This window comes from Poecilia mexicana, unplaced genomic scaffold (genome assembly GCF_051168715.1).
Source record: "Poecilia mexicana isolate PSO_F unplaced genomic scaffold, ASM5116871v1 scaffold_16, whole genome shotgun sequence".
In the NCBI taxonomy this organism is placed as follows: Eukaryota; Metazoa; Chordata; class Actinopteri; order Cyprinodontiformes; family Poeciliidae; genus Poecilia; species Poecilia mexicana.
The window spans coordinates 20,248,575-20,276,280 of record NW_028263385.1 but is presented as its reverse complement, the minus strand read 5'-3'; the positions used below and the strand labels follow the sequence as shown (position 1 = coordinate 20,276,280).

At 41.8% G+C, this 27,706-nt stretch overlaps 1 protein-coding gene across 2 annotated transcripts in view; it reads right to left on the bottom strand.

The window, feature by feature from the left end:
- hivep3b (HIVEP zinc finger 3b) overlaps positions 1-27,449 on the bottom strand; it is a 49,173-nt gene extending 21,724 nt beyond the window's left edge. The window contains exons 1-2 of one of the 2 annotated variants that reach the window (XM_014990716.2): positions 27,141-27,449; positions 2,157-2,266 (exon numbers count right to left, since the gene is read on the bottom strand). The gene's annotated coding sequence lies outside the window, so the exon portion shown is untranslated. The remainder of the gene's footprint in view (positions 1-2,156; positions 2,267-27,140) is intronic. The other variant, XM_014990715.2, reaches the window with a different exon arrangement.
- Between the last annotated feature and the right edge of the window lie 257 nt (positions 27,450-27,706).

Sequence of the window (27,706 nt, the reverse complement as noted above, 5' to 3'; positions counted from 1 at the left end):
GAAGTGAGATTAGCAGGTCAGACCTCAAAGATAACTGGAGGGGGTCAGGACAAGCCAGAGAGGTGCATCTCTCATAGCTGTATTGCTTAACAATATTTCTTCCTATTTAATTTGATATATACGACATTAAATTGTTTTAATAATGCGTTCAAAGAGCAGTCACTTCACAATAAAAGTGCAAATCAACCGATCAAGATTTTCCACATAAATACCGCTTTCTGGTTTCCTTTGTTGTCTTCCTTCCTTACTCAGCTGTTTTTCTTTCTAAATACTAAAGAACACAAAGGGGAAGGTCTGTTGCAGGTTTTTTGACACTCGTTTTAAATCCAAAATTAAATGGAAGACTTACAAGAGTAATCCAACTTACGCATCAAAGCCTGTTTCCCCAAACCCTGCCTGATTTTTATTACATGCAAAAATTGCATCAAACATACATGCAGTTGGGTGAAGTTTTTAGTCAGGGAAATGGTTAGTTTTCTTGGTTTTAATGGATTTATTGATTAGGGGACATAAAAACAATATGTTTTTCATTATTTGATTATTAAAATATCCAATCAAGAGGAAACCAGAGCTGTGTTTCTGGTGGGCCTATTGTTGCATATTTAATTTAAAGGTTTGATCAATAAATTTGAAACTAAAACGTTTTTGTGTTTATTTATTTATTTTTTTAATAAATCAGCAAAATAAACAAGCTGCACAAACACACTCTACTTCTCTTCCTCTCCTACTGGCGGTAGCCTGCTGCAAGTTCCCATGGAAACCATTCCTACTCTGAAGCAACGGGCAGATGGAGAGGGAGCTGGAGGTCTAAATTTATCTCCCAGCATCCTCTCTGACTACAGACGCACACTGGCAGCAGGAAGTAAGGTGGGGAACCGCTTTGCCTCGGCGTGCGACGGCAAGCTGGCGTGACCCCTGACTTTGGCCTCCCCCTCTGAGCAACGACAGAACCACAGTGCCAAGTAAGCAGTTCAGTGCTCAATACTGTACAGGTGGCTCTGCAGCATTCCCAAGCTGAAGAGGCAGTCGGAAAGTTAAATCACACCCACTCTGCACAGAGCTCTCGGTCAAACCCAGACACTGAAACCCAAACGGTTCCGCAGAAACAAAACCAGGCCAGAAAACCCCAAACGCCGAGACTCGCACCCACCCAGGGTTACCGCTGTGTCTGACAAACCCCACATACCAGAGCCCTCGCTCACAGCCGCTCGGCTCTAGTCTGGGATCGCGCTGTGTTTGCCGTGGCTCTGAGGCCAGAGGACGCAGAGAGGGATTTCGCAGAGCTCCGACAAGACTGGCACCTCTCAACCGTCGCCGGGCTCGCTATGACTAATAACACAACTCTGTGTAGTCGCAGGTAAACAGGTCTCATTCAGAAAGGAGCAGAGCATGGGTAAAAAACACGAGAGGCTCTCCAACGCCACTTTGTTGACTACACACAGAATTAAAAGTGATAGGTTCTCCGTCCTCTTATTTGCGGATGCGGTTGTCTTAAAACATAATTGAGAAAAGTTGCAAAAAAAATCCCCCAAAATAATAAAAAATTAAAGTGCCATCTTCCAAACACTAAATGTCTAGGGACATCTTTTATAAACCTAGTTCAGGTTGGCCAAAAACTTTATTTTCCACTAAATAAAGGAGTTAAAAGTCAGAGTTGGTTAGTCCATTTTTCTCAACCCCAGTGACCCTGGATCCACACACAGACATCACCACACATCTTTTGGTTGACATCTCTTCACCTTCCACTCCCCAGCCACAAATGTTGTATTCTCAATCAATATTAAAGCAAAGCTTTGCTCCAGGGATTAAAAACATTAGGGAAACACACAAATATATCACATAACACATGCATAGTTCTGGAATTTCCCTAAAATTATAGCAGGCTATAAATTTGCACCCATGCCCAGTAAAAGAAACAGTAACCTGGTGACTCCTTTTTTGAAAAGCTGCACTGAGATCACTGCTGAAACTCTGAACTATTCTAATCAACTTTTGTACAAACCTACAAATTTCTACTCCTGTTTTTTTTTTTTTGTTTTTTTTTCTTTTGGAAAATATGAGCAGTTGCAGTTTCAAGATGGATTATGCAAATATGAAAAAAGAGAAAAAGAAAGAGAATGAGAGGGGTGCAGAGTGAGACAGAGAGTTTAGATTACCTGACAGAGCAGACCGGTCTTCCCCCTCAGAGACGCTTCACAGGCACTGTGAGACAAGCAGGGAGAGCCAGAGAGTGCGAGCGGATATGACTGCTTGAGTGGGTGTGTTGCTGAGAGAGAAGGAGAGAGAGGCAAAAAAAAAAGAGTGATGGAGAAAGACGGGGAGAGGAAGACACTGAATGAATGTATCTACTGTATAAATATGCAGGGAGGAGGAAGATGTCTCAGCAAGAAGAAGAAGCTGCTTCGTGTGAGAGTGATGCCGAGGGTCTGAGATAAAAAAAAAAAATCCCCTCATTTCTAAATTACTGCAGTACTATTATCATTTACCATTAGCACTCATACGGGGCAGGATCGTCTACAAACACATGTCACAGCTGTGGCTGGCTGCTGCCAACAGACAAGATTACAAACAGGTTCTCGCGCGGGGTTTTCCCCTGCAACACACGACGAGGAAGGCGCTTCCTTGCGAGTCATCATCGCCTCCTTATCAGCAAACTCGTCCTACTCTGTGGCAGTGAAACGAAAGAAAAAACTCTTATGGTCCCCTTCAAAAGTGACAAAACATTCATCATGCGTGCAGAAAAAAAAAAAAAAAAAAAAAAAAAAAGGCTCCCAGTCTCATCCAGCTGCGATCCCGCATCTGTAAATGCATTCCAGAGCGGGATCGGCTCAGACGATTACACAGGAGCCCCCGGGCCGGGCCTACCCGCTCTGCGTCGCCACGGCGGGCGAGCGAGGGAGAAAACAGAAAGAGAAGGAGAGGGAGAATTGAGAATGAGCGGAGGTCCTGCTGTTCCATAGAGATTTGCCTCGCTGGCAGAGAGCGCAGGAAGTGTGAGTCACACGTTCTAAAATAAACACGCTCCGCACAGTGTCGAGCCGGCACTCGAAATGAGCGGATGGCTGGGCCGCTGATCAGAAGGCAGGCAGAGGGGAGCATGAATCCATGCAGGCCGGCAACACGTGGTGGCCGGGTGGGACTCGCAGCCAGGAGATGCGGATGAGTCAGGAGGAGGAGATGATCCTCTCCTGCTCTAATTGTGTCTTTTTTCATGCTCGTCCGCCCCCTTGTTTGCTTTCCCTTTCAAAACGCCCCGTTTTCGTGCTTTCCTTCACCCCTTCCCCGAGTGATTCTTGTGTTAACCACATGCGTCTTCTATTCTTACATCTGTGCTTTGTGTTTCCCTCTGCTTTATTTTGCCACAGTCAATAGGAGTGTTGTTCAGAACTGGGTGATTACCCCCCGGCTCAGTGCAGCTGACGGCTGTAGATGGGGTTGTGCCGGCCTGATGCTGCCAGCTTTGCAGGCCCAGGCGCTGTATTGTGTCTGCCTGAATGTGCTCATTGTCATCCTTTACAGCACACACCTTCCATGCCGTACTTCCCTGTCAGGGACCTTCACCCATCCGTCATCCCTTTGTCCACTGTTCCTCAGACCGAGGGTTTCTGACGGGAAGATGTCGGGAAGTGGAAGAGGGAGAGGACAGAACAGAACTGCCACTGTGGCGCTGATTGACAGGAAAGTTGCTCAGCACAGATGTTACGAACACTGAGACCAGGCCTGGTCTGATGTAGACGCGAGTTTGCCCAAAAGCTCCACAGCAACCGGAAAAGGTACCGATACGGTTCGATAACGATCACGGCTCCGATAACAACATGACTCTTTGATCTGATATCAGGTTTATATTAAAGCCGATTTTACCTTGAAAATTTCAGTCTGCCAGCGTTGCACATAAAATGTAAACAGATGTTTTAAAGAATGGGTGGTGCTGATTTCATCCTTTCACCGTGTCATCACACTTTTGCAGTTTTAGTCAACCCAACATTTTGGGGGAGAAAATATTCCCGTCTACCACAAGATGTTTAGTAATAACCGCGAGCCGATTCGGACCCACCAGTCGTATGCTTCATACCACTTTGACAACCAGCAATTTAATGTAATTCTCTGTCTCCTATACGTAGTCTGCTGTGAGGAAATGTGGTTACAAAGATTTTGTTTTGACCACTGATCATAATCTTTGACGCAGTGGTGCTCTGTGTTGCACTTTTCAGTTATACTCTAAAAGTTTGTGTATCCTGCACAAACATTTTGCAGCATCACCTTTTCAAAATCAAAACCAAATAATTTATTGAGCTGCTTGGTGCAACCCTTTTTCAGTGTCTTACATCTCTTTACTCATTCATGATCATCAATTCATGGCAGAAAAGATTGTTACAGAGGAGCAGAGTCTCAGCATGCACCAACTTTTTAGACCCTTTTTAACTCCTAACATGTAAACGTTTTGAGGGTGACAGCAAAGAGGTTAGCCAGCATTGACAGTCCCATCAAGCTACAAAGTTGATAGCAGATACTTTAGTTATTAAAAAGTAGCAGTCCCCTTAGACCCCTCTTTAATCTCACCAACAGATTTAGCAGCTCTGTAACACAATTTTTTTTTTGTAATCTAAAAGGGTCATTCTCGTGAATGCCACATTTAATTCAAAAATATTAATTCCACAGGGACGTTAAACGCTACTATTATTTTAAAATATGAATATTATGGGCACAAACAGATGCTGTTCAGCAGACACTACATGTGTGGGTTTCTGTCTTATTCACTAAAAGCAGCAAACAAAAATAAATGTTACAAAAGAAAACGTTCCAGACAGGAAAGCTTCGGCAGATATTTAAACTCTGATATCTCCTGGAGTGGAGCATCTTTAACGGGGGAAGTGAGGTTCAAAATGGGAAGTGCAGCGATTGTGAAGGTGTGAAAATACTGAGTACGTTATTCTATAAGTGTAGAGCAGTCCAGACTTACAGTATATGCAAAGCTGTTTGCCTTTACAGTAAATGGAAACAAGGACTCCCCTGTGGTGCAGTCGCATGAGGAAATTTCTTTACTTCTCCACACATGTTATAATGTAGGTAGAAGCAACACCTAAAATGCAAACATCATGCTTTATAAGAAACTTTGTGCTGTTTTGGAGCAGCCGCAGACTATAATTTGGACCAAATGAGTGGTTTATGCATTTACAGACAACCGTGCACATGACATATTTTTGGACTTTCACCCTGTAAATTGCAGACACTGGCAGTGGGAAAATATGTCAGCATTCAGAAAGAACTCTCTCTGTCGTGAGGCTGGATTATTTCAGACGTGTGGTTTTCCAATAAACTGACCCATTCTCTTCAGAAGACTGTGGTGTTATGATAGAAATGAGATCCATTTAAAGAGGGACCCTACCCAGTGCGTACGAGGCTCGGCAGTACTATACCTGTTTGTATTTACCAAAAGAGGAAAAAAAACAAAAAAACAACAACCCTAAAAATAAGAAAACTCTAAATTTGGAGAGAAGCGGCTGATACACATTTGGGAACAGCATGTTAGACCCCTAAGTCCGCTCACTCGTCACGGAAATGTACATTTACTCCATCATCTGCCTTGTTTGTCTCCCGACAAAAATCATTGTGACATATTTTACTGACTTTAATCTCTATTGTTTTTACTTTTAAATACAGAACCACAATCAGCAGCAGAAGTACTGAGGCTTTTCACAAACAGTCGTGTAATTCTGCAGCTGTCGGTTTTCATTATTCCAACGCAGCTCTGAATTAGTGAAAGATGTGAATACAGCGATCTTGGTTTGCTTGTTGGTTACTGGGAGTTTGCCAGTAACAGTGGAAAATTTAGAGAACTTAGTTAAAAAAATAAAATAAAATCACTTAGACTTATTTGACTAAATTTAGCACAATGCAATGTACAGCAAACTGCACCTTCTTAACAGATATGTTGAAGTTATGATTATATTCCAAAGAAAAGAACCTGTTGTATTCCTTCAGTCTCTTCTCACTATCTAATTTGACTTTATGCTTTGGACAGTCGTCCATTTGAAAAACCTATTTGAGTCCAAGCTTTAACTTTAAACATAACATTCTGCCATGTTTCTAATGGCTTCTTCCTCTCCGAGTGGTTGTCAAGCCCATGTTGATACTTGTTTTAGTGTGAATAATGACTCTCTTTGACCATTTTCAGCCAATATCTTCCGGGTTCACAGAACTGTCTCCTTCATGGAAGGCATAGCAGCTCGACACCCCAATACCCTTTATGCTTAAAGAGTATTGGAGGCATTTTTGTCATATCTTTGCTTAAAAGTCTACATTTAAGAATTGCACTGATTGATTTGTCTAAATGGCGAATTTTGGAGGGTCAACTTTGAACTTGAAAGAGGCCGAATTAAAGAAAGAAGGAAAAGTTTAAACAGAGATTCCTGTCAGAGACACTCGATCCCCTTTTGGACGGTTCGATACTTGGCACGAGTGGTATGCAAACAAAATAAAAGAGTGACAAAGCACACAGGGAGGCGGGTGCGGATAATTATAGAAAGAGGAACTGACATTTTGACATTTTCAGAAGCTGTCCCTCCTTGTGCTCACAGGTTTCACTGATGCGTGGACGTCGAGACCACAGAGCACGCTCTCCCACGCAGCTTACTGTACACGTCGTTCACAGCCGGCTGCTTTGTATTTAGCTTTTCCTCTGTCACGGTGCGAACAAAAGAATGTGCTTGCTGCAACACCGTGATGAGAGAGCTGCGTTCACTTCACTGAGTAAATATGGAAAGACACAAAAGCTCTGTTGGCGCGAGCTACATTTTGAAAATATTCAGCATCATTCAATCTTTCACTACGAATTAATTTTTCCTTGTCGCAAACAGATAACGGAGTTCAAAACTACAGAGCATTCTCCGTAATTGAAACCATGCCTTCTCATGCTGGTCAGCAGACTCCCGTCTTTGTCTTATAGCAGCAATCACTTTCGCACAGTTATTTTTATTTTTTGCTGAAGTTGTCGTTTTTCTGTGAAGTCACCCTTGTGGATTCCTCCCACGTGATGGGAAAACCAGCGTTAGTTCCTTTTTTTTTTTTTTTTTTTCTTTTTGCAGCTGTTCTGCGCAAAAGCCACAACAGGTTCACCCTTTCTGGCTTCGTGCACGACCCTGGCGCCGTGACTTATCGCCACATCTCGGTAACCCGCCGCGATGTTAATTCAAGCTGTCGCTGCTTGAACTGCTGCCTGGACAAACACAGATGCAGCGGCGAGTCAACAGGTGAGAGCCTGGCCCCAGAGCGTTCAAATACGACGACCGAGCCCACAGAACATATCAACACGGACCTCCTTGTGATTGCAGAGTTTACTCAAAACTGGACTGGTCCGGAGTAATTGCTACCTGCAGTAACAAACAACTCAATTTAAAATAGCGTTCATGTAAAGTTTACTCTGCCTCCTCCACGTCAAGCCGCCGCTGCCCGTTGTGCTCGGTGCCATGCTGCATTAGCGGCCCGTCAGCAGAGGCTCTCCTGGAGCATCCATGCCTCGTCAGCTCTCTCTTCGAAGCCGATTCATAAATACACACAGCACTCGCTGTTTTGTTTATGCATTCACTTGACTGGAAGTGGAGGTGAGGGTGAATACAAAGAGAAAGGAGGAGTGAGAGGAAAAAGTAACAGCACAAGAGGGAAAACAAACTGTCTGCATATGGACAGGAGAAACTCCGAGACAAGACAGAAGAGTCTCACTAATAAAAACACATGCTCTGTGCAATGGTTCTGACTTGTGCCATTTGAAACGTGGGCCTTGGCACTTTGGAAAAGCAGCTCTTAAACGGCATCGGGTGGATCATTTATACACAGTTGTCAAGATAAAAAACACACTGCACCATAATAATACAATTCTGTGTAAATGTGAACCTTAAGCTAGGTTCACAGGGCGGGGCAGAAAAACAACAATGATGTCCATTGTGACCAACAGGTGATCAATATTAATAGAAAATCTGTTTGAAAGAATGTTGATCATTTCATTGAACGCTGATCCAGAACTGCAAGGCATTCTGGGTGATGTAGACTAAGCATGGTAGGTTAAGCAACCAACCAAGCAGCCCAGCTGATACCACTCACTGTCTGGTTAGCCAGCAACAAACTGTAGCACAGCAGCAGTTTCACGTTGCATGCTTCACTTTTTACGAATATGGATTTCACCTAAAACTCCTTTTGCACTTAGGTTGACTATGAAAGAGAGTATTAGTTTCTCTCTTTCATTTGTTAGTTTCTGTTGCTCACTGTATGCCTGTGCTGTGTGACCTTCCCAGTGCTGTGCTCTGATGTCACCAGACAGCTGCACACCTCATTAAATATCATGGCAATCAAGATAGGTCTAACATGAGAACATTTTCTTTTTCTGCACACAATTAGTGATACTAAAATATGTAATGAGCTAAATTATCAACAAGTGATATCAAAACAGAGGCTAATGCTAATGTTAGCTAAGGGCTGTAGCAAACTGCACAACGCAGAAATATTCCCAGATGGTGTAAATTTACTGAAGACATAATATTTAGAAACAGGTGATGGTTGAAACTGTGGTTAAGGTGTCATATCAACAGAACATTATAGCTTTTGAAAACATGTTGGGAAAGGACAGTAGAAATGTGCTGCAGAAACTCTTGTTGGGAAGAAACATTTGTTGCTGTCAAGAAAAACAGGTTCATGCAAAACCACATGCTGGGATTTGAACCAGCATAAGCTGTAAGGCTTCAAACTTGAAGCCAATAAAGGGAATTTTCCAGGCTATTTGGTGAGTAAATCACCAAATAGCTATTTGGTGATTACTACATGCTATTTTACTGGAGCACTCTGAGACGACCCAATATAATAGAAGGTGGGTAGCTAATAGATACTTAAAAGACCTAAATAATCACACTGTGGTCACCTTATTTTTTACATCGACAGTTCTCACTTGCAGAGACAGTTTTACTGTACTGTAAACACGAGGTTTATGATGTCACGATTAGAGCCAATTTTTGCTGTGTGCTTATAATAACACAATCTTAGTGACAGCCAGACATAAACCGCCCTGTTTCTGCACCACAACTCAAGTCTGCTTGAATTGCATCACACAAGACAGTAGAGTGGAGATTATTTGTGACTGTCCAACTTTTCATGCCTCTATTAAAAGCATGGATGGAAAACCCCAATGTACCGGGACTGTAACTAAAATATGGCCCAAGCTACTGGAACCAACTGGCCCACTTTGAGTTAGCAGACACACAGAACTGTGTCAACAACTGCTCCGTTTGTTTTACTCGACAAAGAGACAGGACCACACTTTGACTATACTGACTTATTTCTAGGTGTTAACAAGAATTATTGTCACTGCAAACACAGGCAGTTACAGAGGGCGATAAAAATCCCAGTGTTTTCAACACATTCTCCAGGGAATTATATGCTGACCACCAAAGCCATAATGTGAAATGATAAACTGTGCTCTTGGTTATCAAGCACAAAAGGTAATTTGACCTATATTAGGAACTGTGGCATGCCTTTGTCCAGTTGTAGTTGCCTTGAAAAGATCTGATCAAGGAGAATTAAAAACTCCCTGAACCACAGGCACCCCCTCTGCTCCTTCCTCTGCTACCATCCCACTCATCCTGAGAGCTGCATCATCCTGCCTGCAAGCCTGATCATTTGAATATAACAGAGAGAGAAAAAAAAGGTTTTGCTGAAAATAGATGCTGTCTGAAAAGTGTACAAAGGCAGAAGACAAAGAGAAATAGAGAATAATAAAAAGATATGGAGAGGAATCAGCACATTAATGTAGGATAGGTGGCCGAGCAAATTGATTTCCTGCTACTTCTTGTTATAGTAGCTGATTTAATGCAATCCATGCATTACTGGTTTTTATAGTAATCCATATAATTCATTACTCCTCTGTTACCTCTAGAGGTCTAGAAATAATCCCCCTCAAAGAAGTGCAGGTCACTAGACAAAATAGCAATGTGAAAGAAACTAGATACATAATTAATGCTTCTAATGATGGTTAATTAACTATCCCAGCCTTGACAAAACTTAAAAATATCTAAGAAATTACATTTGAGACAACATAAGATATAAAAATACTTTAGAATATAACCAAACTTTCAGCTGCAGTGTCACTGTTTACATCCCCACCGCCCCCTTTTCTATAATTAATAATCACCTCAACATATTTCCATGTAAATTCAATGCTTAATGTACAAGTAGGCAACTAATTATTAGCTAATTACTTAGAAAACAGAGCCAAGTTTCCAGCAACTTCAAGCAGTTGGCATTCCAAGGTGACTGAATCTGCTGCCTGTGCCTCCAGCGTTCATTAGGTAAGAGGTACGGTACGCCCTGGGTGGGTCGCCAATCCATCACAGACTTTGACACAATAAGGGATGAATTAGAGCATCAATCAGAAAAGAAATACGCAAAGAGTGAAAGAGCTCATTTCACCTCCATTAAAACTCTATTTTTAAAAGAAATGCAATAAAATGTATTTCTGTACAATTGGTCAACGTGTGGATGATGGGCTTCAGTTGATCAGCTGATTCAGGTCTCAAGAGAAAGCATAGCTTTGGTGGATGCATACACCTAGAACTGATTAACGTCTGGGTGGATGCCGTTACAAAAACACTGCTGTTTGTCCATGTTAGGAGAGAGAATATTCAAACGGGTAAAAAAATGTTACATAGCGATAAAAACTCTGGATGTGTATTTTTGTCAAAAAATTACGAGTGCTTTTAAATTGGATTGAGTGATAAATGAATAATTTCCAGGAAAGATTTTCACACGGCAGAGTAGCCTTGATGATGAACGTGGTTAAACAAGTTTTTGACTCGGCTGTTCTGCGGCGATGTGCCAATTTTAGTTATCCAGTTTCTAGAGAAAACGGATCCCTTCACACATTATGGAACATTTCTAAGCTTATAAAAAGTTCACTTTGGTGTCAAATTCCAAACAAAATGATCAGAAACAAAATTGATGCATAATAATTAATATGAAATAATATCAAACAGGAATACATATGATTTTAAAATTTCTATTTTCCCCCGTTTCTAGCTTTCTGAAACATACTACCAAAATAAATAACAAAGAGCAATATTTCTTTGTGGTTAGAGCCGACAAAATCTTGACACGTTTTAACATTTTACAGATGCAATATGCATGCACGCTACATCCATGCTTAGAAGCGTATCTTCTCTCGTCCCACAAAGGATAATAGCTCATGTTTGACCACTAATGCTCCTCCTTAGGAGGTCTGGCTATGCAAAAATTACAAGTAATGAGGTCAGAAAATGCAACACCTTCAGTAGGTCAGCTACTTTGTCCAAATCTAATTTAACACAGCCCGACTCTCGAAAAAAAATTTCTAAGCTATAGAAACTCATTTAGAGAACCGTGAAAAGCTGACAAGGAAGTCATAAGGCTGAACCTGCAAAAATTTAAACAAATGGAAAGATGTGCCCTCCAGTGAGAAGTCAAAGCAAGAGGAGAAAGTCTATTTGGAATATGTCAAAAATCTAATCTGGTGCCTCACTCCTGTTCATTACCGATGCTGAATACGGGCTGCAAATCCTTCAGCTGTGCACATCGTCACAGATTACCAGTATTAGAACAAATGCGGCAAAGGGGGAGTTAAACGACAAGCTGTGTGCAGTGTGTGTGTGTGTGTGTGTGTGTAGGTGTGTGTGTTTGTTTGTAATACCTTGTGGAGACAATTTTCCTGACATATGCTACGTTGTGGAGACCAATTGCTCCTTGTGGGACCGGAGCCTGGTCCCCACAAGGGGAAACCCTGTTTTTGGGTCAGGGGTCAGATTTAGGGCTAAGGTATGAATTAAGTTTTGGTTAGGGTTAGGTATGTGATGGGTGGGGTTAGGAAAAGGGTAACGGTAAGGTTTAGGCTGTAGAAATGAATGAAAGTCAATGGAAAGTCCCCACAAAGATAGCCACGCAAACATGTGTGTGTGTGTGTGTGTGCGCATGCTGCAGGCACACACATACTGTAATTGGAGCAAAACTCTGTAAACACAGAAAATTCTCTGAACACACACCAACTTATTTACAAGCAAAATCTCTTAGACCAAGACTTGAAAACCGCCAGATTTTGTGTTGCTCATTGTGGTTTGGCAGGTTGTCAATGGATGTCTGAACGGAGAACTGTGAAAGCAGTGTTTACCGATATATTTAGACATGAGAATCGGCGTGTCTTCTGTTTAAAAAGTTAGAAAGTTTTTCAGTAAAACATTTTTGGTGTTTTATTTTTAATGTGCTAAAACACACCTGAATCAAATTAACCCTTTCATGCATGAATTATGATCCTTTGTGTCAAGATTTCTTTCCAAATTGTTTGGATTTTCTTAAGGCATTAAAAAGAAGTAGGAAAAAAAATGTTATGTTAAAATATTTTATGTTTTTAGGTGATCAATTGTAATTTTCTCCAAATACAAAGTTATTTGAAAAGTGCATCAGTTGTATTGTTCTTTAGGGGTTATCTGATGTCACAATATTTTCTTTTACCTGCAAGAGTCGTCTACAGTAGAAGGAGTGACCGGGTCGGTTGGCATGCTTTTTTGTCTGTCGGCCATATTGGATTTAACAAAAATAATTTCTTGCATTTGCAGCTGATGGCCAGTAGTTGATAGAGTATTTTATGATGCATTAGTGTCCACTTCAGTGTTTTATGTGAGTTTATAACATAAAAATCCACAAGAAGCACAAGAAAATGGCTTTTAGACAGCTGTCCACTGTAGTGACCACTATGCATGAAAGGGTTAATGGCTCGTTACATAGCTTTGCCAAACTTGAGGGTGTGCTGATGATGCAGTCTAGTGATTTTAGGTGTGTAGGAGCAGGGATGGATCTAAAAGGTGCAGGGCAGTAGACCCCTGTGCTAAACCAAAGTATAAAAGGTGTGGCAAACGAGAAACAAAACTAAATAAAGCAGTCTGTTCAGAGTGAAAAACTGCACAGAAGATAATCTGATAACAGAGAAGTTACACAGAAAGGTAATACACTGCATTACAGGGATTGATGAGGTGAAACCCTGATGACACCAACGAAGCGAACCGCCACTTCCACGGTTTCATCTCTTGAGCAACCGACGTCTGACTTGTGTTTTGGAGATGCTGAGAACATGACGGACCGGGCGAGGGAAAACACAGGCTACGGCCAATGAAAGAAATACTGTTACAACAGGGACAGCTCGCTCTCACAAGACCATCCATCCCACAGGCTGACAAAGACACATTATGCTTTTGCACTGACAGAAAAAGGAAAAACAAAACAAAAAAAATTGCAGCAGCATTAACCGTAACAACTTAATTCAGGATTTACAACCTTACTGCAAAGCTGGTCATAAGGCTGATATTGAAAACATGCTTCTTCACACCAAGGCAACAATGCCTTTGTGTGTTTCACGCTCTTTTGCTTGGAGCGAATTGATTTCTCCACTTTACACCCGTCAACTCTCCTGTCCTCTCACAACACAGCTCTCACCAGGGCTCCTCTCTCCCATCTCCCGCCGCTGTGTAATTTGGCCACTCCCACTGTAATGGACACCCTACTCAGGGGCAATGAGTGGGAATCCAGCGCCGCCGCTGCTCTGACGCAACGATGCTCAGAAAGAATCCCAATGAGAGCTATACCCACACTGAGGCTCTCTGAAGATGGAGAAGAAGAAACGAGGAGTCTTTTGGATAACAGAGAACAGAAATAAAAGCCCACTCCGCTGCCAGGTGTGCACCAGCCTGTAGTGTCCTTGTGGCTGCAGTTGTCAGAGTGAAAAATCACGTCTTGGCCAGAGCCAGAGAAGAGCACCGCATGTCCTTCCACTATACCATCCCCCTGGCCCAGCAAGCTGTCAATCAGCTGACACCAGGGCGAAGGCAGGGTCCTCGGAGGACAAAGGCAGCGCCATTAAGCATATTAAAGTTGCAGAGTGTTGATGAAAAACTGAATGCAGTGACTAAGCTGGCCTTTTCTCCCTCGTGGCATGCTGACAGTGCAACACAGGGAAGAGGGAGGAGGCGGCAGACTACCTGGACACAAACACACTGACTGCCGATCGAGGAGGCTGACAATGACAGGATTACATAATTAAAGCAATCTAACTCCTCGGACTAAGAGGAAGAGCTTCTTACAGGAAGCTTCATATGCAATATCGCTCCATAGCTATTGTTAGAGCAGCTACGGCTAACTGATGGCACAATTCATTTCACCCAGCCCATTGAATTTTACTGCCTCGTGTCGCCAACTAATACTGAGACATGTTACAGAGCAGTAAAACCTGCTCTGTTTAAATAGCTGCAGGTTCTGTTAAAGACGAGTAAACATCACTCCAATGGAGGAGAGGATAACAGCAAGGGAAGGTTTAGGAAGAAACAAACAATTACTCGTCTGTTGTTACGTCCATGCAGCCATCTTTCTATAATACATCTTCTATTCACGAGACATTCATCCAGTCATTCATTTTCCATTCATATGTCCATCCATGTCTTCATCCAATCATGGATCCATTCGTCAATCCATTCTGAAACGTCTGGTTTTCAGTGGCTCCTTGTTGAAACCACTATTAAATGTGGAGAATTTCTTATTCATACACGTCGACTGCACAATCTCAACATTTGATTCTGGGAAAATACATATTTAAAAAAAAAAAAAAAAAAAAAGGCTATACATGTAAACTCTGACCAGGTTCTGCTCACCACATCGTTTACTGGAGTGAAAGTTGTTGAAGATTCATTCAAAGTTTGCCACTTTCCGGGGGCCTGAAGCACAGTCGTCCCACCAGCAAAGCTGATTAGAGGATTTTTAATCACGCTACTGTTCAGTCCAAACAAAGTGTTGCATTTTATTGCAGGCAGATTGAATTTTAGGAGCCTTTTTCTCATCAGTAAAGTTAAATCTGAAAATCCAGTGGATAGGTTGTGGGCTTCATCCATCGCCGTGGGGAGTTCAAAAACAAAGTTAGAGGAAACATAAAAGCTACAAGAACAAAAAATTAACAGGAAACTAAAACCGAAGATTTGAGATTCTATGTTTTTTATTTGTTTGTTTTTTTTTCTGCCACGCAAACCTTAACTATTTACCTTCTCTTAGTTTATCCTCAGCACCTTATCCATCTTTGGAAATCAAAGGCAGATGAAAACCTTGCCTTCAACATCTAGCAGCAGAAGATAAACATTTAGCCCCACGATGAGAGGCAAACTCTCCCCCCATCATCTGTTTATTTTCTCAATTACGCTCCGTGAGTCTGTGTCAGCAGCTTCGGGGGTTTTGCTCTTGCAAGAGGCGAGGGGGGGGGGTGTAGGGGGGAGTAGAGGGGATCCTCTCCAGGGGTGCAAAAGTTTGCAGAGAATGCATGTTGCAGACAGTGTATGTATGTGTGAGACTGTGGCACTTAAAATAATTTTTAAAATGTTCTTTTCAAAGTGTCTTTAACAGATTATCTGCATTTTCTGCAGATCACTAATCACTGAAGTGAAGGATTTCTATTTTTTTTTTATGACAAACTTTTATATATGTATAAAATTGCTTTCACAGTTCTTAGTTCTTTTCAGACAACTTTAAGATTTAAACAATAAGAACTTCAATAAGAATTGATGGTCAATAATTGTACACTTCAACATATTTTTTAACATGTGTAAAAAAAGAAAATCTTCATTAAAGTCTAGTGTTTGCATGGCGGCTACCGGGCTTTTCAGGCACAAAGAAGGCACTGTATGTGTCAAACCTTCAACATTTCTCTGAGAAATGAAAGTGTTCTTCAGTACCAATAATCCATTGCAAAAGTTTGACTCAGACAGAAAACACTCCAACTACTAGAAAAAGAAAGTCTGCACTTTGAGTAAGGAGTGGCTGCGGTGAAATTATCACACTAACTTCTCTTTAGTAATGGTTTTACTTTCATTCTTGTCTTCTGTTGTTGGGTTTTTACCACCATAGACACTTGGTTAGATTTTGGCACTATTGAGGTTTGGTTTGTAGTTCACTAAATTCAGTGTGAGCAAAGGATTGATTGTTTAAAACTGGCAAGATATACATGAATTACAATGCAAAAAAAAAAAAATCTTCTTACAGTTGGACTAACTAAACTGACCGATCAGAATGTCCAGTTTCAGTCTTGACCTGTCTGAAATTTGATTTTATCATTTTCCAAGTCCAGATAATTATGCATTACTGAATTAATTACTGAAAATTGGGTATGGAAATAAAGCTTTAAATTTCAGATTTTCAGCCAGTAAACAGCTTCATAGTTCCTAAGTTGTGCTAAACTAAATGTTTCCTTCACAGTTTTAAAAAAAATCTGGACTGCGTTTGATCATATGGAGCTCAAAATTTCAAAAAAATGTTTGACTGAACTGAATAATTTTACTCTCGACAGTGATTATTAAAACCTAGTTCGAAATTTGTAAAAACACAAAATGGAAGTATTTCAAAACCTTTTTTCAACATTTGGATTAACTTAAATCAGACGAAAATAAGGAATCTCAATATATGGACCAGTCACCCCTGGACTGCATTGAGCAGTTTGTAACTGACTCAATAAGTTTAAAATGAAATAAAAAGTACAGGTCTGTGGATTTCTAAAAAAAAAAATACTCTCCTTCTTATGAAACATGTACTGTATTATATCTTCTTGTCTTGTGAACTGGATGTATATTTACTCTCCTGACATTAACAGTCTTGAAAAATAATTGATGGCTCAGATTAGCTATGAGTTATTACACTTCCTGCAATCAATGCATGAGGCCTGACTGCCTGACTCCTGCAATCTGCGTTTTGTTTCTCCTCCAACTCAATTTCTTGCTTTCAAATACCCTATTTGGACACTAAAGTTTAAAACCATCATATTGCTAAGCGCATATTTTAGAACTTCATCATTCCCCAGTAATGTTACTTTAATGGTCTCGTGTGCACAAGATGAGTTCAGACTCTTTAAAAAACATCAGACCACAAACATTTTCATCAGGATGTTACGTCAGAACATGACAGCCAGTCTGATTCTTAAAGCACAGGGGCAGCCTGTGTCCTTTCCAACCCGAGCCTCTGCAGGAAACGTGTCTGTAGGAATGCTCATGCAAATATTGACCTTCAATTAGATGAAACAGACACCCAAACTCAGGGCCCGGAATATGAAGCGATCAGCAGAAACGTTGGTCACATAAACAGCCACAGAACATGCTGTGCAAACACACACAGTGTACAGATTGTGCTCAGACACATCATGTATAAATGCATCTTCCTTTGCAGTGAACATACATCAAAATAGGAGACAAGTGCAAAACCCAAAGGCTTACTGAGCGCAGCTTTCCAACCTCAGACAGGATGTCAGCAGAGCATCAGGACCAACACGAAACCACAACAATGATCACACGTTTCTTTTGTAGCAAAAACGGATGAAAATCTGTGGAGTTTGTCTGCTTTTTCAGGGAGGAAATTAAAAAAACAATAAGAGCTTCCACCCTGATGGCAGTCGACCACCCAGCTGGATAGCCAACAGCATATAAAAAGAAGTGATGGGCTGCACGGTGGCGCAGTTGGTAGCACCGTTGCCTTGCAGCATAAAGGTCACAGGTTGGATTCCTGGGGTCTTTCTGAATGTTCTCCCTGTGCATGGGTGGGTTCTCTCCGGGTACTCCAGCTTCCTCCCACAGTCCAAAAACATGACTGTCAGGTTAATTGATCTCTCTATATTCTCCTTAGGTGTGAATGTGTGTGTGCATTGCTGTTTGTACTGTCTGTCTCTGTGTTGCCCTGCGATGGACTGGCGACCTGTTCAGGGTGACCTCGCCTCTCGCCCGTTGACAGCTGGATATAGACACCAGTGACCCTCCTGACCGCAATGGGATAAGGGTGTAAGAAAATGGATGGATGGATAAAAAAGAGGTGTTCTTCTCTAGGCCTTCACTGACAATGTTGGGCCACACTTTCTACAAGAGCCAAAAACATATGAACATACCTAGGAAAATTATTTATACTTCTTGTACAGCTCCAATGATTATAATGTTTTTAAGGGTTTCCCTTCATTTGTTGATTGCACAGGGCTCTATTTATGGGTATCAGATTAAAGGGGACTGAATACAAATGCATGCCACACTTTTCGGAGTTTCTATTTTCACAAGTAATTATAATTTACCCTCACTTTACAGTTATTAGCTATTGTCGCATCAAGTTGCAATGACATATGCAAAAGTCAGGAGCTGTAATGAGACAAAATGCCTTTAAAAAGGGGAAGGAAAATGACCACCTTTGCCGGGCAGTGTACATGCAAGTCCAAGCATTAAGGATAAAACTTTAACGCCATAATATCCTGTGAGTCAACAGATCAGACTGCAGTCTCGCCCCCGAAAAAATAACAAGAAGCTGGCCTCTGAGCTCCCTGTAAGCCTCCACACTTCAGAGCCCGAAGGCCCCACAGGTAAGAGACTGTTCCTCAAGGCTGAACATGGCACGCAGCAGACTGCCAGTACCAAGAGTCAGACAAAACAAATCTGGATTTTATTGAAGGCTGCTCCACGGATTTCTCAGGGCTTTTAAAAACGTACAGCCGAAGGAGGGGGCGGTGAGCTGCTGGTTTTGGATCCGTGGGGTTAGTTCAGCCTCCCTGCCTCAGCGACAGAAGCTCGGCTGGGGAGGGGAGGGGGGATTGCACCGGAGCATCGCCTGCCGCCTTGATTTGCTTGGCAGATCCGCAGCAAGGTTGGGAGGATTTCTACTCCGAAAGCTCTCTTAGCCTCCCACAGAGCAGAAATCCCCTCCAATCCTCACTTGCAGTTTCTGCAGGGGTACCGTAACACGCTGAAACATACGGCTCCTTCAGAGAGAGAGAGAGAGAGAAGTGGAGTGGAGCTGGACTTTGAAGAAGCTAAACAAAAATAAACATCTTTAAATTTAAACAATACAATCAGAACTCCTGCCTCTTTCTCGCCTTTGTTAAGCAGTTCTGCAGGCACCGCCACCGCCGTGTTAATGCTATAAAACCAAACAGATGAAGATCCTAATGGATGATGCAGCCAGGGGATTTCAGGGAAGTTAGACCAAAGGTAAACAGCTGCCCTCTTTGCAGGTGTTTGCTTAATGAGCACAGATTAAGGTTGTGAAGAAGCATCTGGAGACTGTGATCTGCACAGAGACCCTGTCTGTCAAAGGGCGTGGTCCGAGAGGTGCCATGGGACCCAGAGCAGGAATGCTTGAGATTTAGAAGAGGAAGTGATATCCTGTTCTGAAAAATAATACCTCCTCTGCATCACCAGGCAGAACAAAAGACTGCATCTTCCATGACAATGTGCAGCCCTGCAAGGTTACAGAGCTTTACTAAAGTTTTAACACCCTTTTGAGCCTGTCCATGATTTTTTTTCTTTTCGTGTTACAGGGAAACAACTTTTGACGTGCAGCTCATAGGAGTTTCATCAACAGAAATTAAATCCAGTTAAAACAACTTTGTGCAGCAATTATCTAATAACCGCCTCGAACCAAGTTATTTGTGGAACCACCTTTAGCTGCAATTCCAGCTGAAAGTCTTCAGGGTATGTCTCCACTACTAAATCTTTGTTTAATTGATCTTTATAAAATATGTGAAGCTCAGCCTAAGCAAATAGATCATGTTGAGCTGATAGCATCTCTGGGTGACAGTTTTCAAGCCTTGCCACAAATTCTCAATTTGGTTCATTTTGCCTTAGGGTTGTTGACCTGCTGGAGGGTATATGTGAACCTCAAACTCAAGTTTTTTTGTAGGTAATAAACTCCTTGGAGCAGCCACATGTGCTTTACTCATGGTTGGGTTCCAACCATGACTTTTTATGGCTTTACTTCAACAATGGCTGTGTTCTTGCCATTCTTGCATAAAGACCAGATTCGTGGTGTGCATGATAAATAGAGGTCATGTACATAATCGTTGTGGATCCCTGTTGCTCCTTCAGAGTTACCATTGGTCTCTGGCTGCCTCTTGTTTCACTCCATTCCTTGGCCTGTCGGCATCCATGTCTTGATCGGTTCACAGTATTAATTTCCATTTTGGGACGATGGATTGAACAGTGCTGTGTGAGAACGCTTGGGATGTTGTTTTATCGCCTAATGTTGCTTTAAACCTCTCCACAATTTAACCTCCGACCTATCTGGTTTGTTCTTTAAAGTCATCATGATGCATACCGCACTTTATTTATTTTTTAATTTATAAACAACACACATCAGTTTCCTTCCACTTCACAGTTATACACCATTTTATGCTGGTCTATGATATAAAACCACAATAAAAATAAATTAATAAAATTGTGTTAATCCCATTCAAAAGGCACTATAATTGGCTCTTTCAAAAAAATTATTCTGAAACTCTTTAAAAACTTTGACTTTTCGTGTCCTCGTGAGTTCCCGCCACCCTCAAGTTTCGCAAATCTCACAAGTGATATCGTGACCTATCCCTTTCCAAACATACCTGCGGTGTTCAGCGCAGAGGCTGACAGTCACACAACAACAAAAACAATTTCACAACGCCAGCCAATGTGCAAAAACGTGCCCTCAGTGTTGCCATAAGAAGAAAACAGAGGGATTACAAGACATACACAAGAGAACAATGCAAAATATAAATCAGGCAACAACTGCATAACTTATGGGCTGGTGAAAAAGTTGGCACTTCTCTGATGTAACAAACATGCGGCCTGTTTTGGAGAGCGAGTGCCATCACAAACGGCAAACTCGCTAACATTCCAGCCGGGTACCGACTGTGCAAGACTAGGTAATGATTAACTCTTATGAAGGGAGTGTGTGTGAATGAACAGCCGTCCGTTTTTTTTTTTTTGTTTTGTTTTTTTATGAGCTCCTCTATCCTGCAGAACATGCGCTGCTACGTATATCGTTGTGTGCATTCATAGTTACATAACCCTGGGCAAATACGCATGGTAGCAGGCCAGGCATCCGAACTGTAACACACATCCAGACACCGGCCCATGGCACACACACACACACACACACACACAATGAAACTTAATCTGCAGTTCAAGAGGCAGCCAACACCCTGGGCTGAGCAAGAGGCGAACAGAAAACTGAACCCCCCCCGCACCTCCAACAACTACACACACCCTGACACAATTTGATACAAATATCCTACACACAAACCTCCACCGGTCTTAATAAAGCACCAGCTCGGAGCACCCTGCATGCCTAGGAATAAGATTATTAGGCTAGTGGGACACTTGTGTGTCTGCCAGAATGGCACTCCTGGCCTCCGCTCTGCACTGTGTGCTCGTGTAAATGTGTATCCAATGTCTTGTTCCTGGTTCAGTCCAGTCTCCCAGCACAACAGTGGGTCTATTCTTCAACAGCGCTTTACCGAAAAGGATTAATCAGCGACAGCATGGACATCAAAAGGTTTCGGCCTGCCACCAAGAGGGATTTTATGACTTAGGTGTGTGTCACTGTTTTCTTTTTTATATATATATATATATATATATATATATATATATATATATATATATATATATATATATATATATATATATATATATATATATATATATATATATATATATATATATATATATATAAAAGAAAACAGTGACACACACCTAATATATATATATATATATATATATATATATATATATATATATATATATATATATTGCCATCATTGCCATCATTCTTACTAAGCCTCTGACACCGAATGAAAACTTCAACAGGCTCACACATGCCATTTAGCACTTTGAAGAATGTGTGGAGCAAATAATGAACAGCAGGATATTAATATTACATGTTAAAAGAGAGAATACACTTCCGCATAAAGAATTCAGACAAATAAGAACAGATGAATTGCTGACTCTTTGCTCCAGTCTGATCATTAGTAGCTTTTTTACAGTCATAATGGGAGTCATGTCTGACTATCTGCTCCAAATACAGCCCCATCCTTCCCAGACTTCCCTCCCAGTTGCAATTCTTTACATTTGAGTCATCAGGCTTCACATCCAACCCCCATTTACTATTAAAGGCTTTGAAGAAAAGTACTCATACCCCTTGGTGATTTATTTATTTATTTTTATTTTTTACATTTTCAAGAAACACTTCTGTTCCGCAAATAAACCTGAATGGGTTTTTGGGGGTGTATTGCGGACATTTCTCCATATCTAGAGACTAAATGTGCTCATTCTTTGTTGTAAAATAAAATACAATCATGTAGACTGAACAGAGGCTCTGTAGGGATACATTTTCAAGTCTTTCTACACATGATGATTTGGTTCCAAACTATCTTCCCATCGACGCTGACTAGCTTCTCTCTCCCTGCTGATGAAAAACAGCCGTACAGAATGATGCAGCCACCGCTGTGTTTCATAATGGGACAGTGTGTGCAGTGTTAGTTTTTCACCACGCAATATTTGCATGTAGGCAAAAAAGTCTAAAGGAGAGTTTTTATGTATTTTCCAAGCACATAGTGGCATTTTATAGCACAGTCAAGTAACTGTGTTGCCTTCAGTTGTTAAAAAAGATTCTGTATCTATCAACAATGACTTAAAAATTAAATTGACTTTGTAATCTTACGGCTTGAAATTGGCCTGTCTCTTTAAGAAGCTGCTCCTCTTTCCGACTTTCCGCCTTCAGCAAGTGATCGCGACAATGCTCCTCCGGGATGTCATTTGCTACTGTTCTTAGGAGCGTTTCACTGAGAAGTAGTTTAAGTACAATAAGTTCTGCTGACTTGCAGTCCCAGCAGGTGTTTGCTAATTGGTGCTGCCACTAGTCTTGTGGAGCTCAGTGGGGAAGGTGCGGCTGAGGAGTACTCTGTGAGACGAAGCTCAGTTGAAAACTGCAGCTCTGAGGAGGAGCTGTGTGGAAATAGATGGCGCTTTGTGGAAGCAAGCGTTCAGGCAGCCCCCAAAATACTTTCACAGAAAATTCAAGGATTTCGCAAGCATCCAGGGAAGAATCAAAGCAACACTCCAGGTAGGTTTTCTGATAATGGAATGACATTAAAACATGACATAAAACCCAAAAAATGCCTCGTGGTTCATGTGGGTCCACGTGTTTGTCACGTCTTCTACGTTGCTTTCATTTCTTCCATTCCATTTGCATTAAATTCCAGATTTGTTTGATTTTTTGACTGCATGACTGACAGCTGTTCCTCTAAGGACATCTCTGGATCTGGATCTCTGCAGCTCCTCCAGAGTTCACCTCCTGGATGTTCCTCTAATTAATGCAGCCACGGTAGACTACGCTCTAGCACACAGTTTTAGATGATGGACTGAACAGTGACTACTGTTGCAAGACACTTTACAAGACCTGTTTTGATCTGTAGCTACTAGTGGCAGTGGGAAAAAAGTCAAATAACAACAGATGGGCATGTCTGGCTGAATCATGCACTAATCAGTCATGACAGACTTCTGTTTTCATTAAGCTACACCTGAGAAATTTCGTTGTGCAAGTTTCTGCAGCAGTAAATACCAGTGCAGTTTGTAATGAAACTGTCGCTGCCAAGCTGTTGACTGACGGGTTCGTATGAACGATCAAGTTTAGTCCCAGCTTTTAACGTTAGCAGTTGTTCTTACAGAGCATCCCGCTTTTATTTCAGCCACGCTACAAAGTAGTAAAACAAACTTCAAAGTAAGCCCGGCGGAAAAGTTTTAACTTCCATCTCTGTCAGCCATAAAAATAATAGCAGCAGCTGCTGGGTCAAAGTATACGAGCAGGATCCATTCAGGCTATTATACAATCTTTCCTATTTGCATGGAAATGGAGAAGTGGGCCCACCCCGCCCTCCCCCCGGGACTCCCAAGTGTCTTTCTTCAGCCAGCAGCACAAGTAGTGGTGGCCCAGGCCGAAGTAGAGCACTGCAAGGCTGCTGCTTAGTGCTGATTTAATAAGCAATAATTACATGTTGGTTTCTCTCCATTCGTGGCCCTTCAACGTTACACTCAGTATGTTTTGGTCTGTGGGTTAAAGTATGACACTAAGGGACACGAAGGGAGGAAATGACACGACAGCATCACTGGTGGTTGTATTAGTTTCGCTTTTAAAAGGTACGAGCTTGTGACATTGTTCCAAGGAGAAACTGGATTTAACTTGCACTGTTTTTACATAAACTTAGACAAACACGTTGTGTGGTTAACTTGATCAACAGAATTAGAGATAAAAAAAATAATTGACATTTTAAGTCTAAAGGTTGTGCTTTAGAACCGAGTTGCAAGAGTAAATTTTTTTCCCCATCAGTGACCAAAAGATGAACTGATAACCTAAACAAAACATATCCAAATCATAGCTCTACCACCACTGTGCTTTACAGATGGGAGAAGGTTCTTATCCAAAAAGGAAGTCTTATTCTGCTCTCCAAGCTGTTATAAGTTATACCAACATAATTTCATCTGATTTGTCCCTCTTCCAGCTAACCTTGCTAGATCACATGATCTTTGGCTTTGTCCTTGGTCCTCCAACCTGGCAACCCACTGTTTGTCACTGTCCTGTGTGTGAAAAACGAAACACTGGCGAAGCCAAAGTCAAAGACGCTTTTAGTCATTCCTGAAGTTAGCCTGTCTTCACATGTGACCACACAAATTATGACGCATCTTTCTCTGGAAGTAAACATTACTCTTCCACCATACCTTGGAAGTCTTAGTTTCCCTTCTTTTAATCCTAATATCATACTCAGTGTGCCCACAAGAGTACCTAAACTCTTTGGAAATGTCTCAGTAATTCTTTCCAGCCAAATAAACGTCAACACCCCACCCCATCTCTAAGGGAGAACATATTTAGTGTGCATTCTGATAAGTGAACCATCAATATAATGTGTAGCTGTACATTCAAGCTTTTCAAATAAAACAATCTACAGGTCACATCTGAAAACAATCAACTAATCTTACCATCAAATTATCTCACAATATCAGACGGTCAATTATGATATTACCCAGTGCCGGCCCAAGTTATAAGTGAACTAAGCTTCTGCTTAGGATCCCGAAATCAACAGGTAACCCCTTGAATTATGGTTTACAAATAGATTATCCTTGTGGTAATCGTGCAAAACAAAAACACGTACAATGTTTTTTTTTCTGAGTAAAACATTTTGTTGTTGGACAGGTATATATTTTCGAAATAGTCTAAATGTTTTTCTGCTCCAGGTTTTTAGATTCTTAACATCCCCTCAGTTTATATCATGTTAATAGTGCCATTCTATCTGTATAAACCAGAGCTATTAACCATATATAATTAGTTATTTTTCAACTCAATGCTAAAATCTTATTTAATTTATACATAATTTGGGTGGTACATAACTTTACTTTCTAGTTAAAAATCACAATAAAGGTAGCGATGGGTGTCCAAAAAAGCAGAACTTCATCAGAACGACTGTGCGAGTCAAAAGTGTAACATTCATATAAATAAATGCAACTTGTTTACACACAGGGAGATTGTTTCTAACAATTGCGGCTTGCAGCTAATAAAAAGCCCAAATCAAACCTACTGCATAACACCAACAAGATTTTTACTAGATAAACGTCAAGCTAATGTCATGTTAAGGCTTACACAACCAGAGAAAAATGTGCTGTCTTTACAGTTGTCAGTAACTCTGTGCACAAGGAGTATATACGTCACTAAAGGTCATTGCTAAAAAGGTTGGATGTTCAAAGGGTTCAGTATCAAAGAACATGGAAAGTTGAGTGGAAGCAAAACAGCGTGGGAGAAAAAAGTGTGGTCACAGTCGTGGCAGGACGCTTGACCACATCCATGTGAGGGTTGGGAAGAAGAGACTTTTCAAAAGGTTGGGAGAGATTCACAGGGAGTGTGGCTGAAGTCATGAGTAAAGAGCCGTCACACACATGCAGGAGACGTGCTGCAACTGCATTCCAGGTGCTAAGCCTTGAACCGGGGACAATGTCAGAATAGTCTTACCTGGAGAAAACGGACAGGGTTTGTATTACTTTTATTATGAAAGTAAGTAAACTCTAGCGCAATCTTATAGTTTGGATTAAGAGTGGAGAGGCGCAGAATCCACTTGGCTTTACGTCCAACTTCAATGTGTAAAATTCATATAAATAAATGCAACTTGATATACTCTCTTGACCTAAACCCAACAGAGAACCAATGGAGTCTTGTCATGAGCAAATGAGCGATAACAGACCTAATGAAGGAAGCTCCTAAAAAAAAGCTTCCTTAGTAATTCAGCAGAGCCACAGGGTGTTAACTCCACCAATGCAAAAGGAAAACCCACCAAAACCTGAGTGCACTTATTGTACATGCTTTTTAGTAGGCAGACATCTCAAGATACAAAATCCTTTTTTTACTAGTAACTATACCATTTTCTGAAAAATTGCAATTTCGGGTTTTCATTAGCAGTAGGTAAGCAAGCAAGTAAATATAACCATGTGCATCGAATCCAAATCACTTTTTGGACACGAGTGCTGAAATTAAAGGAACTTTTCAATGACATTGTAATTTATTCAGATGCTCAATAAACAAATTATCCTCACTGCTTTTAAAACGTGTTTGCAAATCTGTTCACATAAAGCTTTATTTCTGGGGTTTAGTCTTGAAAATCCTCCCTGGAGGTTCATTTGCATGCTCAACAAGTCCAGCAAAAGCAACACCGTTATCTCATAATGTAAAGAGAAACCAAAACAAAAGGCTTAGCCCATCTACACTACAAGGGCAAGACCAGCAGAGTGGAAGCATGATGTCATCCTGTACAAATCCACAAAGTGACGGTACAGCCCTCTTTGGACAACCTCACAGGCTGGACCATCTGGATCTGCTTCTTCACACGCGCAGACATACGATCCGCTGCTTTCCTCAGCTGGGATCTTAAGAAGACCGAGCAGGGCGAGTGAAGGTCCATGGTGAGACATGTGCTGTCATCTATACGCTCAGCACCCTGAGCCGCTACCCAAGCTGCCCGAAATCCAGCTGACCTGCTGCCCCTGCCTGCTGCCAAACTCGTCTGCATGCAGCATATGTTAAAACAACCAATCAACAAAACAAACCCGCTACAATCAGTCCACGCAGCTCAACTTTGACACACAATCAAGCAGAGGAAAGTAAAGGGTGGGATCTGCTCTCAACTTCTCACCCCTCTCTCTCTTTCTCTCTCTCTGTCTTTCTCTGGCGGCCACCGCAGCACAACCGAAACCAACTCCAGCACAGGCAGAAACATTTAGGTTAATATTTACCAGCTCGCTACGGTGTGCGCGCTGCAGCCGTCTATCACGAAGCGAAGGGGCCAGAGGTCCGCATTTCCTGGGTTGAGATGCGCCGGACGCGGCGGCTGTGGGGCGCTGCTGTGGACGCAGAGTCGCGTTGCTGTCGGTTGTGCTGGGGCGTGGGGGGCCCGCTGCTGCTGCTGCTGCCGCTGTGTCAGACCGGACGGCGATGCCACTTTCAGCTGATCGCCACAACAAAACAACATCTCGCCCTACGCATCACACGCTCCGCGCTCCCCGCACCACCCCGCACGGCAGCTCCCGCTGTGCGCCGCCCTCCTGTCAGCCTCCACCAGTGGACTGGCGCGCCTCATGAATAACCATGAGCTGGCGGCGGAGGCCATAGGCTGGCGGCAGCACTTCCTGGTTCAGACTATTGTAATTAGCAGGGAGAGCTCGGCGTAGTGGGCTCAGGAGTTTTCACACTAGCTGGGTTTGAGGAGGACTCAAGGCGTTTTAATTTACACCTGCGGTTTTTACAGTTTACACGCGCTTTGTTTGTGAACACGACGTGAGAAACTGGAGCTAAAACGGCA